The 15741-nt window shown below is 45.4% G+C and overlaps 1 pseudogene; it reads right to left on the minus strand.

Annotated features, from left to right (window-relative positions):
• Positions 1–11343: 11343 nt before the first annotated feature.
• LOC140722796 (uncharacterized) lies at positions 11344–15184 on the minus strand (annotated as a pseudogene).
• Between the last annotated feature and the right edge of the window lie 557 nt (positions 15185–15741).

The raw sequence follows: 15741 nt of genomic DNA on the forward strand, positions 1-15741 counted from the left end.
GTTTCTTCAGGTAATTGTACTGTAAAAGAAAGACAGAAGCGGATATCGAACCACTGAAAAGTGATGATGGAGAGGTAGTAATGGGCTGGGGGTGCAAGGTGATGGCAGATGAACTGAATATCTCTCGAAGACACTGGCAGGAATATGGAAGTACTAGATGTCAGTGGACTGAATGTGTGAAGTTACTTTACTCGGGAGAAGGTTCTTGGGAAACAGAGATGGTCTGAAGGTAAATAGGTTCCCTGGATCAGATGGTATACACCCCAGAGATCTGAAAGAGGTGGCTGAAGAGATGTGGAGGCGTTAGCAATGATTTTTCGAGTATCGTTAAGGAAATAAAATCCTAAGTTAGTTTTCCCTTCACTACTCCCCCTCTCGCAGTTTCACCTATCACCGACCACTTCTTCTACCCTTTTAACCCCCACACGTCTTCCTCTGACGTCTCATCTTTTTTCCCCCCAGTCCTGATGAAGGGGCTCGGCCCGAAACGTCGACTGTTTACTATTTCCCATATATGCTGCCTGGCCTCCTAGGTTCCGCCAGCATTTTGTGTTTGTGTTGCTTGGATTCCCAGCATCCACAGAACTTTGCAGTTGATACAGATTTAAGAGACAGATAGTTTGGAGTAAAGCTGCAGTCTGCAAAATGACTTCGATAGGTTTGGAGAACGGACAACGAAGTCGTGGATGAAATGTACGGAAATGTACAGTGTATGCAAATGTACGGTCATGTACAATTGTGGAAGGAATAGGGGGTAGAGAAAAAATAAATAAATGGGAGAAAATTCAAAAATCAGAGGTGCATAAGTACTTGGGAATCCTTGAGCAGGAGTCCCTAAAGGTTTGCTTGCAGATTGTGTTGATGAAGGATGACAACTGTAATGTTAGCATATAAGAACAAGGATGTGACACTGTGGCTTTAAAACGTATTGGTCAGATCGCTCTTGGTGTATTGTGAACAGTTTACAACTTGCAAAAACAGATGTGCTCATATTGGAGCGGGTCCGGAGAACGTTTACGGGAATGATTCCAGCAACGAAAGGGCTAACGAATGAAGAGCGTTAGATAGCTTTGACCCTGCACTCGCTGGTATAGAAGAAAGAGAGGGGAACTCATTGAAACCTATTAAATATTGAAAGGCCTCGACAGCGTGGCTCTGAAGAAGATGCACACTATACTGTGTGAGTCTGGGACCACAGGTCACAACCTCAATGTATCGGACACCCACTGAGAGCAGAGATGAGGAGGATTTTCTTTAATCAGGGAGTGGTCAATCTTTAGAATTTATTGCCACGGACGGAGTAGAGGCCAAGTCATTGAGTGTATTTTAAATGGATGTTGAAAGATTATGGGGAGAAGGCAGGAGAATGGGGTTGAGAGATAATCAATTGGACAGGAACGAATGGCGGAGGAGACTCGATTGACTGACCAGCCCCTGTCTGATATCTCATGGCTCATGGTCTGAAGAAGAGGCTAGTGAGGTTGCATTAGGGTTAGGATATTGTTAGGGTATCCACGTCTGGATTATTGTATTCAGTTATAGGAAAGAGGACGCTAAGCTGGAATAAGTGCAGAAAAGATTTACGAGAATGCTGCCGATACTCGAGGCACTGAGTTCTGGAGAGAGGTTGGGCAGGTTGGGACTTCACACCTTGAAGTGCAGGAGATTGAGGTGACGTTATGCAGGTGTTCCAAACTATGAGTGTACAGAAATGGGGAATGTGCGCAGTTGAGTGATCTCGGCCTTTTCTCCTTGGAGCGACTGAGGATGAGAGGTGACCTGATAGACGTGTATAAGATGATGAGAGACATTGATCGTGTGGATAGTCAGAGGCTTTTTCCCAGGGCTGAAATGGTTGCCACAAGAGGACACACGTTTAAGTTGCTGGGGAGTAGGTACAAAGGAGATGTCAAGGGTAAGTTTTTTTACACAGAGAGTGGTGAGTGCGTGGAATGGGCTGCCGGCAACGATGGTGAAGGCGGCTACAATAGGGTCTTTTAAGAAACTACTGGATAGGTACATGGAGCTTAGAAAAATAGAGGGCTATGGGTAAGCCCAGTAATTTCTAAGGTCGGGACATGTTCCTCAGAACTTTGTGGGCTGGAGGACCTTTATTGTGCTGTACGTTTTCTATGTTTACTTTTCTTTTACCCCATTTTTGTGGAATCAACAACCAGACGGCACCGGTTTAAGGTGAGAGAGGATTGATTTAATAGTGATCCCGGGGGACAATTATTAATCCACTTTCACTTCCGGTTCATTGTTTAACTAACATGATGAGTGCACTGTCGGGTTGGAGGAGCAACAACTCATATTACATCCGGGTAGTTTACAACCTGATGGCATGAACATCGACATCTTTAACTTCTACCTCTACCTTTTTTTTTTCATCAACCCACAGGCCCGTCTCCTCCATTCTGTCTCCACACTTCTTTCTTCTCCACTGCGGATTGTCTCCCTCTGGTTCCTCTTTTACTTCCTTTCGTCCCATGGCCCGCTCTCTTATCGTATCAGATTCCTTCTTTTCAGTCCTTTGCATTTTCCACCTACCACCTCACAGCCTCTCACTTCATCTCCCACCCCGCCCACCCACTGACCTTCACTGTTATCTGGCTTCACCTATCACCTACCAGCTTGGACTCTTTCCACACCCCGCACCATTTTATTCCGGCTTTTCCCACTTCCAGTCCTGATGAAGGGTCTCGGCAGGAAATCTCTGTTTTGCTTTATCCCCTCTATAGAAGCTACCTGACCTCCTGACTTCCTCCAACATTTTGTGTATGTTACTCTGCATCCGCAACATCTGCAGAATCCCATCGGGACAGAGAGCAGAATGCAGAGACTACATCGGGTCTCACTAATGTCGAGGAGGCCACACCTGGAAAACTGAAAACAGTAGATGACCCCAACAAGCACGATGTTGAAAAGTTGCCTCATATGGAAGGACATTTTGGGACCCTGACTAGTGATGAGGAGAGAGGTTATGGGCAGGTCTGGCACTTCATCCACTTGCAGTTGGCTTCCAGCCCCTACACCCCTTCTTATTGCTGTAAACCTCTCCCTTTTGTGGACAACACTGGCACTTGATGGTGATTTACCACAATAACAGGACCCCCTGATTTGTGGACTCCATTGTCACCAGGTGGCGCTCTGTCGCAATAACGCTGAGAGACAGAAATGTGATGCTGCAGCCTGCTGAAATGTTTCTTCAAGATTCAGGGTTGTTTAATTCCATTTCCAGCAGACACGTGTAAATGAGGTCGAAATAATTATTACTCCGGTTCCAATGCAACACAGAAACACAACGGTAACAACATATATCCACAGCTTATATACAGTGCACGGATTGATTGTATGTTCATAAAGTGACGCTCGGCATAGGATGCCTGCATATAAGATGACAGACAGGAAATGATAGAGGTGTTTGGTGTTGTGGAAGGGTGGGTTAGAGGGTAGAGATATTTATCAGCTTTACTGCTTGGGAAAAGTAGCTGTCCCAGAGGCTGGTAGTCCTGGTGAGGACGCTGTGTATCTACCCCCGATGGGAGTGAGACAAATAGTCCATGAGTGGGATGGGTGAAGGTAGATTGTGAAAATAAGATCGGTGCTTGATCTCAGGAGAGGGAATTTGGAAAATACCAATGAGATGCCTTTTAGAACAGCTTGGAATTGTGCGGCCGGCTGGTGGCGTAGTGGCATCAGTGGCGGGAGGTCCTGAGTTTGAATCCAGCCGGCACCCTTGCATGCTCTCCATCCGTGCTGGGTTAAGAGCTGTTGATCTCTTAAAAAAAATCTCACCCGGCAGAAGGCAAATACAACAATGGCAAGCCATTGCTGTAACTATCCTCGTACATGATTTCCCAATACGTCAGAGGAAATCGCCCGCTAAATTGAAAATTCCGGATGTGACCTACCTTCCCTTTGTGATTGTGCCCACTAGGGAAAAGTTAATTCTGGAATGAACCAAATTTGATTGGGGAGCTTTTGGTAAAGGGAGCATGTGGATACAGTGATAATAACACGACTGAATCCACCCTTCACTTTGAGAGGGGAAAGGTAAAACAAGATGCATCATTATTAGTGGAGTGAGGGGAACTACGGAGGCACTGGAGAAGAGCTTACCAAAGTTGATTGGAAGGGGACACTGGCAGGGATGATGGCAGAATAGCAATGGCTGGAGTTGCTCCACTTGACAGCCTCAGGGTTGAAGAGAAACACATCATATTCCACCTGCGTAGCTCCAACCTGAAGGCATGAATATCGATTTCTCCTTCCAGTAAAAAAAAATTCACAGCCCATTGCCTTTCCTTCTACTTACTCCCGAGTAACGTATCTTTACACATTCTGACCACTGACATTTGGGACTTCCATATTCCTGCCAGTGCCTTCCACAGATAAGAGTGAGTACAATACTTATTCAGTTCATCAGCCATCACCTTTCACCCTCACCCCATTATTCCCTCTCCAGCATCATTCTCCAGTGGTTTGGTATCCATTTCTGTCTCTCTTTTACACAATATGTACCTGAAATTAAAAATGGTATCCTCTTTAATATTACTGGCTAGTTCATCTATGTATTCCATCTTTTCCTTCTTAATGGTTTTGGTTGCATTCTGCATTTTTAAAACTTCCCAATTCTCTAACTGCCTAGTAATTTTTGTTCTGTGCCCTCTTTGGTCTTTATGTTGTCTTTGGTTTCTCTTAGCAGCTACGGTTTTGTCACCTTACCTTTACAATACTACTTCCTCTTTGTGATGTGTATATCCCGTCACTTCCAGATTGCTTCCAGAAATTCCAGCCATAGCTGCTCTATTTTCATCCCTGCCCGTGTTCTTTCCAAATCTATTTTGACCAATTTTTCTCTCAGGCCTCTCTAATTCTCTTTTTATTCATATCTGACTTTAGTTTCTCCTTCTCTAATCTCGGGGTGAATTTGATCATATTAAGATCACTTGTCCCGAAGGTTTCCTTGAACTCGTGACCTAATTAATTCCGGTTCATTACAGCACCCAATCCAGAATAGCTGATCCCCAAGTGGGCTCAACCACGAGCTACTCTAAAAAAGCATCTTGTAGGCATTCTAGGAATTCTTCCTCTTGAGACCAACACCATCCTGATTTTCCTAATCAGCTGCATGACAATCCCCCATGACTATTGTAACATTGCCCTTTTGGCACTCATTTTCTATCTCTCATTGTAATTTGTGGACCACATACTTACTACTGTTTTGGGGTCACTATACAATTCCCATCAAGGATTTTTTTGTACATTTGCTGTTCCTTAATTCAACCCACAGATTCCACACTGCCCAACCCTATGCCACCTCTTATCTAATGATTTTATTTAATATTTTACCAACAGAGCCACACAACCCCACGACCAGCTTGTTATTTCACTAAACATATAAATATCTGGGAAACAGGAGGACCTGCAGATGCAAGAAATCGAGAGAAATTCACACGAAGTGCTGGAGAAGCTCAGCAGGTCAGGCAGCATCTATGGATGGGAATCAACATTTCCGGCCATGACCCTTCACCGGGACTCATGATAACCACGTATCTGGAAAATCAACAAGCAAAAACAACAGAAAGTAGTGCAATATTGGGAAAACCTTTGACAAAATTTATTTCAAGGCTTTAAAAAACTGCCGAACAGAGCTCAATAGTTAACAAATACAACAAAGGCAATAAACACTTCCATCAATACCGACATTGACTTTTTTTAATGAAAATATCTTAGTCCCATTTCGATCAGTAAAATTTACAAAGATAAGTAAGAACTGAAATGACAAGTTTAGAAAAGACTATTTACACTCAAACCCACTGAGATTAACACTACCTTGGACAGAAGGAGGAAGAGGAATAACAGACATGAGAAAATAAATCACATAAGACCATAACACAAAGGAGCAGAATCGGCCATTTGGCCCATCGAGTCTGCTCCACCATTTCATCATGAGCTGATCCAATCTGCCCTTTAGTCCCATTCCCCCACCTTCTCACCGTAACCTTTGAGGCCCTGACTACTCAGATACCTATCAATCTCTGCCTTAAACACACCCAATGACTTGGCCTCCACTGCGGCCCGTGGCAACAAATTCCACAGATTCACCACCCTCTGACAAAAAAAATCTCTTCGCATCTCTGTTCTGAATGGGCGCCCTGTAAACCTTACGTCATGCCCTCTTGTACTAGACTCCCTCAGTCACTCTCGAAATTGCATTCAGCAACGGGGATGGACAAATATCCAGCCTACAGCTAATTCAAACTTTCCCCCCAATGTGAACCCAGTCGTGTGTTACAAGGTTAGATTACTGAGTGAATCCATTCCCATATTCACAGCAGGTGAACGGCCTCTCCCCAGTGGAACACAATGATGCAGCCTTGGTGGAGACGGTGGAGATGATCTCTTCCCAAAGTCTGAGCGGACGATCGGCCTCTAAGTGGTGTGAACTCCCTGGTGTTTAATAGATGAGATGATCGTGTGAATGCCTTCCCACATTCACAGGTCTACGGCTTCTCCCCAGTGGAACTCACTGGTGTGCCAGCAGATCAGATGACTGAGTGAATCACTTCTCTCAATCTGAGCGGGTGAATTCCCTCTCTGCTGTGTGAACTGACTGGTGAGTCACTAGGTGAGATGATTTGGTGAATCCCTTTCCACAGTCTGAGTAGGTGAACAGTCTCTCCCCAGTGTGAACTCGCTGGTGACTCTGTAGGTTGAATGATCGAGTGAATCCATTCGCACAGTCTGAGCAGGTGAACAGCTTCTCCCCAGTGTGAACTTGCTGGTGTCTCTGTAGGTTAGATGACTGAGTGAATCTCTTCCCACAGACTGAACAGGTGAAGTCCCTCACTGCAGTGTGAACTGACTGGTGAGTCACTAGGTGAGATGATATGGTGAATCTCTTCCCACAGTCTGAGCCACACAACCCCATCAGTTCCATTATCCAGATCACTGACAAATCATGTGAGAAGTAGCAGACCGAATACTGACCCCTGAACACCACAAGTCACTGCTGGCCAACCAGAAAAGGCCCCTTTTATTCCCACTCACTGCCTCTTGGCTGTCAGCCATTCCTCTGTCCATGCCAGTATTACTTCTGACTTTTATCCTGTTAAGCAGTTTCATGTGCGACACCTTATCAGATGCCTTCTGAAAATCCAAGTAAATGATATCCACCGCCTCTCATTTGTCCATCCTGCTTATGACTTCCTCGAAGATCTGTAACAGACTTGTCAGGCAAGATTTCCCTGTACAGAACCTATGCTGGCTTTGACTTATTATATCATTAGTCTCCTAGTACCACAAAACCTCATCTGTTATCAAGTGATTCTTAACGTGTCATGACCAATGCATCTGTTATCTCTCCAGCAACCTCTCTCAGGACTCTGGGATGTAGTCCACCTGGTCCAGGTTACTTATCCACTTTAAGAACCGAAGTTTGCCTAGAACGTTTTCCTTTGTAATAGCAATGGCACTCACTCCTGCTCCCTGACACTCACGGATCTCTGGCACACTGGTAGTGTCTTCCACAGACAAGACGGATGCAAAGTACCTATCAAGTTCATCTACCTTCTCTTCCCCATTTGTACCCCATGAGTATCATTTTCCAGTGGTCCAATATCAACTCTCGCCTCCCTTCGTATATTTTATAACTGGTTTATATTATTGTATAGTTTGCTGTCTTATTTCACCTTTCCCCTTATAGCTTTTATTTTAAAATTGCCTGTTGTTGGATGTTAAAAGCTACCCAATTATCCAACCTACTACTCACTTTTGCTACCTTATATGCTTTTATACAGTCCTTAACTTCCTTTGTCAGCCACGATAGCCTAGCCCCGCTGTTTGAGAACTACGTCTGTGGGACATATCTATCCTGCACATTATGAACTATTCCCAGAAACGTCAGCCATTTCTGCTCTGGCGTCATCTCCACCAGCATCCTCCAATCCACCCGGGGAATCACCTCTCTCACGCCTCTGTAATTCCCTTTCATTCCATTGCGATACTACACATGTGACCTGTGCTTCTCCCTCACAAATTGCAGTAGGAATTCAATCATATTATGATCACTGCTTTCTAATGGCTCCTTTACATTAACCTCCCTAATAAGATCTGGGTTCTTACACAACACCCAATCTAAGATAGCAGTTCCCCGAGTAGGCTCAACCATCAGCTGCTCTAAAAAGCCATTTCGTTTGCATTCAATACATCCCCTCTTTTGCGATCTCACGCCAATCTGACTTTCCCAATCCTCCTGCAGATTGAAGTCACCCACTACAGTTGTGTCATTAAAATTATTACATAAATGCCAAAGATTCAGCAGTACCTGGGGCAGAAGTGAGGATACATGCTTTTACCAAGGAGAGAAGGTGTTTTTGAAGCTGAAAGGCCTGAAGGTAGATAAGACACCGCAGAGTTCAGAAAGAGGTAGCTGAAGAGATTGTGAAGGCATTAGAGTCATAAAACACTACAACACAGGAAAATGCCATTCGGCCAGTCTAGTCCGTGCTAAAGCATTAATCTTCCGAGTTCCAACAACTTCCACCTGGACCATAGCCCTCCATATGCTTCTCATCCAGTGACCTAAGCAAACTTCTCTTAAAGATTACAATCGTCCCTGCCACTTGCTCTGGCAGCTCGGTGCACACTCTCCCCGACTCTGAATGAAGAAGTTTCCCCTTAGTTTTCTCTTCAAGTGATAAGTAATGATCTATCAGAAATCACTAGATTTTGAACGGTTCTGGTGGACCAGAAATTTGGAAATGTCACTCCACTCTTTAAGAATAGAGGGGACACAAGAAAGAAAATTATTGGACAGTTAGTCTGACCTTAGTGGTCTGGAAGATGTTAGAGTGTACTAAGTGTGTGTTTTTTGGGTACTGTAATTGGGGAAACATGATGAAGTAGGCCAAAGTCAGCCGGATTCTTGCAAGGAAATCTTGACTGACAAATCTCTTGGAATACTTTGCGGAAATAACAGGCAAGATAGATAAAGCAGAGGCAGCGTATGTTGTTTGCTTGGATTTTCAGATGATCTTCAACAAGGTACCCCATGCAAGGCTTATTGAGAAAGTAAGGAGGCATGGGATCCAAGGGCAGATTGCTTTGTGCATCCAGAACTGGCTTGCTCACAGAACACAAAGAGTGGTTGTAGACTGGTCATATTCTGCATGGAGGTCGGTGACCAGTGGTCTGCCTCAGGGATCGGTTCTGGGACCCCTACCCTTCGTGACTTTTATAAATGACCTGGATGAGGAAGTGGAGGTACGGGTTAGTAAATTTGCTGATGACACAAAGGTTGGGTTAGGTTGCAGGGGGACATTGATCGTCTGCAAACCTGGGCTGAGAAGTGGTAAATGGAGTTCAACCCAAAGAAGTGTGATGTTGTTAGTATTAATGGTAAGCCTCTTGGCAGTGTGGAGGAACAGAGGGATCTTGGGGACAGAGTCCATAGGAGACTCAAAGCTGCTATGTAGGTTGACTCTGTGGTTAAGAAACCATACTGTGCATTGGCCTTAATCAACCCCAGGCTTGAGTTTAAAAGCCGAGATGTAATGTTGCAGCTATATAGGACTTTGGTCAGACCCCACTTGGAATACTGTGCTCAGTTCTGGTCGCCAAACTACAGGAAGGATGTGGAAGCCATAGAAAGGGTGCTGAGGAGATTTACGAGGATGTTGTTTGATTTGGGGAGCATGCCTTTTGAGAATAGGTTGAGTGAACTCTGCCTTTTCTCCTTGGAGTGATGGAGGATGACAGGTGACCTGATAGAGGTGTTCAAGAAAATGAGAGACATTGATCGTGTGGATAGTTCGAGGCTTTTTCCCAGGGCTGAAATTGCTAGCACGAGAGGGCATAGTTTGAAGATGCTTGGAAGTAGGTACAGAGGAGATGTCAGGGGTAAGTTTTTTACACAGAGAGTGGTGAGTGCTTGGAATGGGCTGCCGGCAATGGTGGTGGAGGCGGACACGACAGGGTCTTTTAAGAGAGTCCTGGATAGGTACACGGAGCTGAGAAAAATAGAGAACTGTAGGTAACCCTTGGCATTTCTAGAGCAAGGACATGTTCGGCATCGCTTTGTGAGCCAAAGGGCCTGTAACGTGCTGCAGGTTTTCTATGTTTCTAAGGTGCTGCACGTGAGGCTGCTGAACAGGATCACAGCTCATGGAATTACAGGAAAGAAACTTGTACTGACAAGGGAGAAAGAGTCAGAATAATGTGGGCAATTCTGTTTTGCTGTTGGTGTAACTAATGCTGTTCTGCAGGGGTCAGTATTGAGACCGCATCGTTTCATGTTAAATCTGAATGATATGGATGACGGAATTGATACCTTGGTGACGAACATTGCAGTTGATACAAAGATAGGTACGGGACAGGTAGTTTAGAGCAAAGCGGGAGTCTGCAGAAGGACTTCGATAGGTCTGGAGAATGCCAGCAAAGTAGCAGTTGAAATACAGTGTATGCAAGTCATGTACATTTGGTAGAAGTAATTGGGTGTAGGAAAAAAATAAATGGGAGAAACTTGAAAAAATTAGAGGTGCATAAGTGCTTGTGAGTCCTTGAGCAAGAGGCGCTAAAGGTTTGCTTGCAGATTGAGTTGATTAAGGATGACAACTGCAATGTTAGCAATATAAGAGCAAGGATGCGATACTATAGCTTTATAACGCATTGGGCAGATCACTGTTGGTGTATGGTGAGCAGATTCCGACCTGTACTTCCGACTTATTATCTGAGCAAAAGATGTGTTCTTATTGGAGTGGGTCCGGAGAAGTTTCAAAGAATGATTCCAGGAAGACCAAGAGTGGATGACCTGGATGAGGAAATACGTGGGAAGGGATTCACTCAGTCATCCAACCTACAGAAATTTATCAATCTCCACTGCTGCTGATTTCCACACACAAATAAATCAAAAGGGATTTCCCCAATCAAATCGATAATTAATCGATCAATAGCCCCCAAACAACACGGCACAGCCGGACACAAAACAGGGGACTTTACATCTCACAACACTGGATTCAGTAATGAAACCCGTGATTAATGTTGTTGTCCCTCTCAAATCATAAGAAACACACATTAAGGTGCATTTAAATGCGAGCGCATCCCCACAGGTAATGTCACACAGACCCCCGTCGCGCCTGACGTCACGCATGGGCTTCCCACATCGGGATCTGCACTTACGTGCACAGCATCTTACGTCATCCATGCGCTGGTGAGCTCGGGCTTTATCAGTTTAATAGCTGGGCTAATAATCACGTGACCAGCCCTCCCCCACCGCTGTCAACAGAGGATTCAGGGGCTGCGCTATTCCCATTGGTGCAAAGCGATGTCAATCACTTGTTACCACCAGTCGCAGAGGTGGACAAGTCCAGAGGGCGTTACCCCCGCTGAGTTCGCCTCCCGCTCCGGCCTCAAACTCCACATCATGCGGAGTAAATGTCCGTTTTTTGATTTATTTCCATTTTCCTCCAAGGAAAGTTGGGGGGTTTGTGAAGCGTCTTCTGTGGCTGGAGTCTGATGTGTCGCCGAGAGGTAGGAGGAGACCGCTCGGCCCGTCAGTTTGATGCCAGTTCCCTGGGGAGGGAGAGGAGGGATTTTATTGAAAGGAAAAAGATGGTGTGAGAGGGGGCGGACAGGATGTTTGTCCCGGTGGAAATCTGTGGAAATGTCTGAGCCCACGCTGGTGGCGAGCAGAGGGATTCACGTTGGGGGCGAAACACCGGCAGACGGTTGACCTGCAAGTGGGGCCAATGACAGGTGTAGGAGGTGAGTGGTTGGGGCTACAGAAGATGGACATTTTTTGCACAGAGGATTAACAAAGTGGTTAGAGAGTATTTGTTATAGAGAGTGCAATGAAGTTTCAATAGACTGATCCCTGAAATGGTTGGGTCATCATATGAAGAAAAATCAAATGTGATAACCATTGCATTTAGAGAATCGAGGACTGAGAGATGAACACATTGAAATGCACATCTTTACCGGTTGAAACAGGGATCACAGTCTCTGAAAAAGGGGGTGGATGCCTATATTTTATAATATAACCCCTATTGTTTTACCTTTACCTCCTCTCCCAGTTTTATGCTTCCCTCGTCTTTCACACCCCCTTACCTGCTTAAGATTCAGCCCATTAGCAACAGTCAGCAATTCATTCCTTTTGGCTTTTCCTAATGCCTCAGGGGTTGGCGCTTCCAGAAATTTATAAATCTCCACTGCTGCTGATTTCCACACAAATAAATGAAAAGGGATTTCCCCAATCAAATCGATAATTCATCGATCAATAGCCCCCAAATCTGTTCATATCCCAGACCCACGCCCCAAATTTTTTACAAACCATAATGCTTTAGAAACAAACCAGCAGCAATAGACTACACCTGGAGTCTGGTTTTGATGTTAAATCTATCTTTATTAGAATCTACTTGTAATATTGCAACTTAAACAAGATAAACAGAAGTTAACAGTGTTAAGTTTATAGATGTGTGTAAATGTAACTCCCAAACTATTGAGCTCGGGGGAAACAAGGCTTGGAGTCTTGAGATGGTAAAGTATGAAAGTTCCGTTCAACTACAGAATAGACGATGAGAGAGAGATTTGTAATCCATGGTAAATGGCGAGAGAACGCAAATATGTAGAATTCCACAGGTTCTACGGTGGTAAAACGAGAGAACAGTTGCTGTAGATTTTATCCATCATCGTTCCAAATCCACATACAAATTCTCACCGAAAGTGACTTGTCAGAAGGTGTATCGTCTTCAAGTGAACTACCACACCACAGCCAGACAAGGGTTAACACATAAGGGGTCTCCACAGGATACACCAAATCCGATCCACTCCTATGGATCAAACAAGGTGACAACCACACATTCTATGTACATGAATCGATAATTAACCCACCTTGTGGGCATAGGAAAGTTCTAAACAGTGACCCTTGGCCACTAGTTCCCTGGTTTCGATCCTTCAGTTTTTCCTCCTTCGTCTCCGTCTGACTCTGAGTGGCTTTGTCCTCGGTTAAAACTAAACAAGCTGCGAGCGATGTAAACAAGCTGCAAGTCAGACTGATTCGCCTTCTTAATCTCTCTCTCTCTTAAAATAACAGTATACAGCAAACAAAACCCAGGGATTCATAACAACGGCCAGTCCCCACTGTGAACTGACTGGTGTGCCAGTAGTTGTGATGACTGAGTGAATCCTATCCCACAGTCTAAGCAGGTGAACGGCTTTTCCCCAGTGTGAACTTGCTGATGATTCTGCAGATGGTGTGACTGAGTGAATCGCTTCCCACAGACTGAAAAGGTGAACGGCTTCTCCCCAGTGTGAACTCGCTGATGTACCAGTAGGTTAGATGACTGAGTGAATCCCTTCCCACAGACTGAGCAGGTGAATGGCCTCTCCCCAGTGTGAACTCGCTGGTGTCTCTGTAGGTAGAATGACAGTATGAATCCCTTCCCACATTCTGAGCATGTGAATGGCTTCTCCCCAGTGTGAACTCACTGATGTACCAGTAGGTTGGATGACTGAGCGAATCACTTCTCACAGACAGAGCAGGTGAATGGCCTCTCCTCAGTGTGAACTCGCTGGTGTCTCTGTAGGTAGAATGACAGTATGAATCCCTTCCCACATTCTGAGCATGTGAATGGCTTCTCCCCAGTGTAAACTCGCTGATGTACCAGTAGGTTGGATGACTGAGTGAATCCCTTCCCACATTCTGAGCAGGTGAATGGCCTCTCCCCAGTGTGAACTCGCTGATGATTCTGTAGGTGGGATGACTGAGTGAATCTCTTCCCACATTCTGAGCAGCTGAACGGCCTCTCCCCAGTGTGAACTCGCTGATGAATCTGTAGGGTGGATGACTGAGTGAATCTCTTCCCACATTCTGAGCAGGTGAACGGCTTCTCCCCAGTGTGAACTCGCTGATGAATCTGTAGGGTGGATGACTGAGTGAATCTCTTCCCACATTCTGAGCAGGTGAACGGCTTCTCCCCAGTGTGAACTCGCTGATGACTCAGAAGGCTGGATGAATGAGTGAAACCCTTCCCACATTCTAAGCAGGTGAATGGCTTCTCCCCAGTGTGAACTCGCTGGTGACTCTGTAGGTTAGCTAACCGAGTGAATCCCTTCCCACAGACTGAGCAGGTGAACAGCTTCTCCCCAGTGTGAACTCGCTGATGACTCAGTAGGTGGGATGACTGAGTGAATCTCTTCCCACATTCTGAGCAGGTGAACGGCTTCTCCCCAGTGTGAACTCGCTGATGACTCAGTAGGTGGGATGAATGAGTGAATCCCTTCCCACAGACTGAGCAGGTGAATGGCCTCTCCCCAGTGTGAACTCGCTGATGACTCAGTAGGTGGGAGGACTGAGTGAATCTCTTCCCACAGTCTGAGCAGGTGAATGGCTTCTCCCCAGTGTGAACTCGCTGATGACTCAGTAGGCTGGATGACTGAGTGAATCCCTTCCCACAGACTGAGCAGGTGAACGGCTTCTCCCCAGTGTGAACTCGCTGATGAATCTGTAGGGTGGATGACTGAGTGAATCTCTTCCCACATTCTGAGCAGGTGAATGGCTTCTCCCCAGTGTGAACTCGCTGATGTACCAGTAGGGTGGATGACTGAGTGAATCCCTTCCCGCAGACTGTGCAGGTGAATGGCTGCCCCCTGGTGTGAACACATTGGTGTGCCATTAGGTCAGATGATCGAGAGAATCCCTTCCCCGAAATTCAGCAGATGGCTCTGAAATTCTGCCCAGTGTGATCTGACTCTTGGGTCCACAGGTGGGATGCCCGGCAGAATCCTTTCTCACACACAGAACAGATGAATGGCCTCGCCCAGTGTGAACTTGCTGATGTACCTTCAGTTGAAATGACAGAGTGAATCCCTCCCCACAGTCTGAGCAGGAAGGATGGTTGATTGAATCCCTTGCTCCACTTCTTAAATATCTAGACAGAGACAACAAAACTGGCGTGCTGTGTTTGGGATCCCTGGAGACAAATTCCTTCTCGTGTTTAACCTGTAGAAGATTTACAAAATCCATCAATGGGTGTAGGACAACATTTCAGATGAGATTACTTGAGTTGCCAAGGTTTGATTTGGTATCACACTGTTACAGTGAGGTTAAACCCAAGTTGGAAGAGAAATCATCTCCTGACTGGGCAGAGTGCTGGTATCTGAAATGACCATCAATCCCCATATGCGTTTCAAGTTCCAACTCCTTAAAGTGCAGGGTTACAAGCTGCAGCTGGATGCATTTCTTGTAAGTGAGGGCATCAGGGACACTACAGGTCTCCCCATCTTCCCTCCAATACCCCCTCTAATTGTAATAACCAGTGTGTACATAAGTCTTGCACTGTGCATTTTTTTTACCCAGTGACAAGATGTGCACAGTGAATTTTTTTATAGAGAGGTATTCATTTTCACAGCTAGCAAATCACTGTCAATAGGAACTTTGATCTCCTCTGGGTTCGATGCAGTTCATCTGCACTCTCACACAACCTATGTAGCAGGCCTGTAATGTGTAATGAAGGATTTTCTCACCAAAGATTTTGCATATTGTCCATATGTGGTTTGCTTGCTAAGTTACGCTTTAAAAAGTCAGATTTCCAAATATCACTCCACTTCTTCCCACTTGCAAATTCTCCAGCAACTTTTGCAACACCACAATACACACAGGGGACTCAAGTATCACCAGTTTCTGTATTCTACATAAATATTTCCCCTGAACTCTCCCCCCCCCCCCGCCAATGACTA

This window comes from Hemitrygon akajei, unplaced genomic scaffold (genome assembly GCF_048418815.1).
Source record: "Hemitrygon akajei unplaced genomic scaffold, sHemAka1.3 Scf000089, whole genome shotgun sequence".
Classification (NCBI taxonomy): Eukaryota; Metazoa; Chordata; class Chondrichthyes; order Myliobatiformes; family Dasyatidae; genus Hemitrygon; species Hemitrygon akajei.